Source organism: Gobio gobio (genome assembly GCF_949357685.1).
Source record: "Gobio gobio genome assembly, chromosome: 9".
In the NCBI taxonomy this organism is placed as follows: domain Eukaryota; kingdom Metazoa; phylum Chordata; class Actinopteri; order Cypriniformes; family Gobionidae; genus Gobio; species Gobio gobio.
This window is the reverse complement of record NC_137115.1, coordinates 44,777,889-44,783,888: the sequence shown is the minus strand read 5'-3', so window position 1 is coordinate 44,783,888 and position 6,000 is coordinate 44,777,889.

Sequence of the window (6,000 nt, the reverse complement as noted above, 5' to 3'; positions counted from 1 at the left end):
AATTATTGTAGAGTCACTGTGGTGAGATAGACTTTGTAACAACGTTTTAAGTGCCTTTTATGGGTCTTGGGAGTGTAAATGTACTGAATGCCAATGGAGACCTATCTGAAGCCTTTCTCAGCCATCAGCTTTCAACAAAAATATCTTCATTTGTGTTCCGAAGATGAACGGAGGTCTTACGGGTGTTGAATGACATAAGGGTGAGTAATTATTGACAGAATTTTCATTTTTGGGTGAACTAACCCTTTAAACTGTGTTTAACTTAATCAATGTCATTCTGCTGTCATTGATGCATACTCGGTTCTAAATGGGGGATTTCGCTGCCCTCCCAGTTTAAAAAAATGTGAGGATGACCCCAGAATCTGCTGCTGTTCCCTGTCTTGGCTTTTCATGGAGCTCATGAAAAGGATGGGGAATTTAGAACAGAGCCATATCGCCAAATGTAAATTTTGCAGACTGTGCCAATAAAAAGTTGATTAAAAGTTTGTCTATGGTGTTTTTGACCTGTCTGAAGAAACTACACAGTGAAAAATTAGGCGTGGACAGGGTTGTTTTTGCGGCTGACCTTATTGCATATGCATTTGTAGGAGTTTCCCTTTCAGCTAAATGCTAAATTTATGTGAGGAGAATATTTAAATGAATCACACAAGGTGATTTACTAAGGTTTGTGCTCATCAATTTACTGGTATTTGTGCCATTACTTAATGCCCCAAAAAGCATGTCTTAAACCAGACGCTAATGTGATTGCGTTGGCCGTTACTGAAATGATACGGCTGTGTCTGTGTTCTTTCTCTGAAGCGCTGACATTTCCACTCCCAGTGGCACTTTCTTGGAATTGCGCTTTCACGCTAATTTGCCCTGTTTAGTACATCTGGCCCTAAATGTGAGTTACCTTAATCTATCCTTTCAAATGTTTGGGATCAGTAAGGAGGACACATAACTTGTAGTTGCATGAACTGTCAATGGAGGGACAGAAATCTCTCAGTTCAAAGATGAACGAAAGTCTTACAGGTTTGGAACGACATGAGGGTGAGTAATTGATGAGAATTCTTTTCATTTCTGGGTAAATCAAATGGGGCATGAATGTTTTATTGCTTTATACTTTTTCCTGAGGTGCACTTATAATGTTAGTATGATTTTTACATTAAAAAAATGTGGTCATAATTTAGAAAAAAAAGTCATATTTATATATATATATACATGTACATGTATTAACCTGTTGAAAATTAATCAGGATTAATCGCATCCAAAATAAAAGTTTGTGTTTGCATAATATATGTGTGTGTGTGTACTGTGTATAATTATTATGTATATATAAATACACACATTCATGTATATATTTAAGAAATATTTACATGTATATACTGTATATATAATTTATCTTGTATATAAATACATTTTTTTCAATAAAATATTTTTCTTAAATATATATATGCATGTGTGTGTATATGTAAACACAAACATTTATTTTGGATGCGATTAATCACAAAAAAAAAATCCCCAGCACTAGTTTTTAGTTTATGTATTTACTGTCAATTTCTCACCCTCATGTCGTTCCAAGACTTAAGTTCATTTACGAAACACAAATGAAGATATTTTAATGAAATCTGAGAGATTTTTGTCCCTCCTTTGTGTAACGTATATGTTCTGTTTTATTGTGGTGTTTTGGTTTTCCTGACCGCGTCCGAAAACTTAAAAATGCTGCCTTCGAAGGCTTCATTACAAGGTAGGAAGGCATCAAGGCACGTCCGAATCCAACTTCACTTCCTTCATCTTCCTTCCCTCATGCTGTTCCACACCCGTAAAACCCTCCGTTCATGGAGGCCTCACTGAGCCTTCAGATTTCAACAAAAATATCTAAATTTGTGTTCCGAAGATGAACGGAGGTCTTATGGGTGTGGAACGGCATGAGGGTGAGTAATAAATTACATTATTTTCATTTTTGGGTGAACTAACCCTTTAAAAGAGCTTTCAAAGTGTTAAAATCACGGTAGGGAATATATATATATATATATATATATATTTTTTTTTTTTTTTATTAAGATAATTATTTCAATGATCATTATTACTAATAATAATAACAATCATGAGAAAAAGAATCATTGATATAATGGTTCAATGGTGGACTACACTACAATACCTATGCAGGGATAATAATTTCCAAAACAATGTCTCATATGAACACCCACATACTGTATCTCCACAAATAAATCTCATATCTTGGACATAACAGACCTTTAAATCAGAAGCCTGATATTTCACTCTCTGCCCTCCAACGCTACATTCGCTCCCAAGATTTTTCTTTTTCATTTCACTTTAATCAGCCTGCTGCGATCCTGCGCTTGATGGAGAGCTACACTTTATATCTCACCATCTCTCTCAAATCCTGTTTGCAGCGAGGGACACAGGAAGACTGAGAGAACACTCAGGGGACACGTCACCATTAACCATCTATACACATTTAGTGGAACAGTGGAATCCACTGAGAAAGAGGGACCATATTGGAAAGAGAGATCTCATTTATCCTTAAACAGGCCACAGTTCAGCGAGAGACACAGTAGGGAAGTCACTCTGAACATTGTTCAAAAGGTCAGTGCCTTCACATCCACATTCATGACATCTCTCTTGGTAAAATGATAATCCTCAGTCTCATTAATATACAGCAGGGTTCAGAATTGTGAAAGCACATTCAAATTCTGGGATTTAAAATCCAATTTAAATCTGAAAATAAATAGAAACATAAAAAGTAAAAAAAGAAGCTAGTATTATAACTAGCACATTTGTGACATTGATCATGTGACTCCATTAAAGTTGATTATCAGGTTTTACACATACTTGTAGCATTCCTTTTACTATTCAATTTAAATTTTCGTCCAAATTGTTATGCTGACATTTATAATGAAAGTATTTTTGTATTTAAATGTAATGCATTTAAATCTAACTTAACGTCAACATGAAATCAAAATGCACCATTTTTTTTTTTTATGGAATATTGCATTACTCATGATTTATCCATGCACATTATTGTTTTTTTTATATTCATGTACCTCATTATTTTTAATCAAAATAACTTCCCCTCCCTCTTGCAACGACATCTATTCTCTTCTCTGATGACGTGTTTACTGACATGAGGGCGGGACAACCTGTCACTTACATGACATCACAACAATAACGAACCACAAGCCGTTTCACTCGGATATTGCATAACATTATGAAGTGAATAACATCACGTTATGTCTTATCTCTTCATTGCAGCACCTGTTAGTGGGTGTTCCCGTTCTGCAGTGGTCAGTATCTATCAAAAGTGGTCCAAGGAAGGAACAGTGGTGAACCGACGACAGGGTCATGGGCGGCCAAGGCTCATTGATGCACATGGGGAGCGAAGGCTGGCCCGTGTGGTCTGATCAAACAGACGAGCTACTGTAGCTCAAATTGCTCAAGAAGTTAATGCTGGTTCTGATAGAAAGGAGTAAGAATATACAGTTTGTTTTTGTATGGGGCTGCATAGCCGCAGACCAGTCAGGGTGCCCATGCTGACCCCTGTCCACCGCTGAAAGCACCAACAAGTGTGCATGTGAGCATCAGGACGACCACAGAGCAATGGAAGAAGGTGGCCTGGTCTGATGAGTCACATTTTCTTTTACATCATGTGGATGGCCGGGTGCGTGTGCGTCGCTTACCTGGGGAACACAACCTTGGGTCCTGCCATCCATGTGGATGTTACTTTGACACGTACCACCTATCGAAGTACTGTTGCAGACCATGTACACCCTTTCATGCATAGAAATGGTATTTCCTGGTGGCTGTGGCCTCTTTCAGCAGGATAATGTGCCCTGCCACAAAGCAAAAATGGTTCAGGAATGGTTTGAGGAGCACAACAACGAGTTTGAGGTGTTGACTTGGCCTCCAAATTCCCCAGATCTCAATCCAATCGAACATCTGTGGGATGTGCTGAACACACAAGTCTAATCCATGGAGGCCCCACCTCGCAACTTACAGGACTTAAAGTATCTGCTGCTAACATCTTTCTGCCAGATACCACAGTACACCTTCAGGGGTCTAGTGGAGTCCATGCCTCGATGGGTCAGGGCTGTTTTGGCAGCAAAAAGAGGACCAACACAATAATAGGAAGGTGGTCATAATGTTATGCCTGATTGGTGGATATCACAATAGGGAAGAAAATACTTCTCAACTTCCGTTTCATGTCAACTTTAATGTATTACATTTAAATGTATTAAAAATGCAAATAAGAAGCATTTTCACTAGTGGTCTCGGATTTTGGACCTTAAAGAAAGTTGATCAATCACACTGTAAAGGTGCATCTGGGGATATGCGGGGTAAAGAGACTAAGACATCTTTGCTGAATAAAGACTTTCCACACTTCTAAACTCAGCCGTCAGCAGCAGATCACTGGAGTACAGCCAAGAACTGTGTGACAAGGCAAGCAGATGGTATTGACTGACTATTCCTCAATGATCATATTAGTTCACTGTCACTTTCAGAGCATATTGATTGACATCTTTGCCTTGTAGATCATATTAGATCCGCAGTCCTTCCATAACCTCTATGAAAGGTTGTCTTATAAGAGGACAACAGCATCTGACTATGAAGGATTACATCAAAAAATATTGTGTACTTAAACAGTGCATTACAGTGAATTTGCCATTCACAATTTGTTGCTGTCACACTAGCCAACATATTTAAATATGCATTCAAAGTTTCATTTCTCAGCAGTAAAAGAACTACAACTAAGTACAACCCCAAATCAGAAAAAGTTGGGACAGTATCACAGTAAGTGATTTCTAAATTTAATTTGACTTGTATTTCATTGCAGACAATATGAACACAAAATATTTCATGTTTTGTCTGGTCAACTTCATGTCATTTGTAAATATGCATCCTTTCCTGTCATTCAGACCTGCAACACATTTCAAAAAAAGTTGGGACAGGAGCAATTTAGGGCTAGTAATGAGGTAAAATGGTTAAATAATGATGTGATTTGAAACAGGTGATGTCAACAGGTGATTGTAATTATGATTTCGTACAAAAGCAGCATCCAAGAAAGGTCTAATCCTTTAGGAGCAAAGATGGGCCGAGGATCGCCAGTTTGCCAACAAATACGTGAGAAAATTATTGAAATATTTAAAAACAATGTTCCTCAAAGAAAGATAGGAAGAGATTTGGATATTTCACATTCAACAGTGCATAACATAATTAAAAGATTCAAGGAATCTGGAGGAATTTCAGTGCGTAAAGGACAAGGGCGCAAGCCTAAGCTGAACAACCGTGATCTCTGATCCCTCAGGCGGCACTGCATCAAGAATCGTCATTCATCTAGAAGCGATATCACCACATGGGCTCAGGACTACTTTGGCAAACCTTTGTCAAGTACCACAATACGTAGTTACATCAACAAATGCCAGTTAAAACTGTACTGTGCCAAAAGGAAGCCCTATGTTAACAGTGTCCGACTTCTCTGGGCTCGAAGGCATCTGGGATGGACCATCACACAGTGGAAACGTGTACTGTGGTCAGATTAATCAGTATTTGAGGTATTTTTTGGGAGGAATGGACGCCGTGTGCTCCGGACCAAAGAAGAAAAGGATCATCCAGACTGTTACCAGCAACAAGTCCAAAAGCCAGGGTCTGTCATGGTATGGGGTTGTGTCAGTGCCCTTGGCAAAGGTAACTTGCACTTCTGTGAAGGCACCATTAATGCTGAAAAGTACATAGAGATTTTGGAGCATAATATGCTGCCTTCAAGAAGACATCTTTTCCAGGGACGTCCATGCATATTTCAACAAGACAATGCAAAACCACATTCTGCACACATTACAAAGTCCTGGCTGCGGAGGAAGAGGGTACGGGTACTTGACTGGCCTGCCTGCAGTCCCGACCTGTCTCCAATAGAAAATGTGTGGCGCATTTTGAAGCGCAAAATGCGACAACAAAGACCCCGTACTGTTGCCCACCTTAAGACTTGTTTGCAGGAAGAATGGG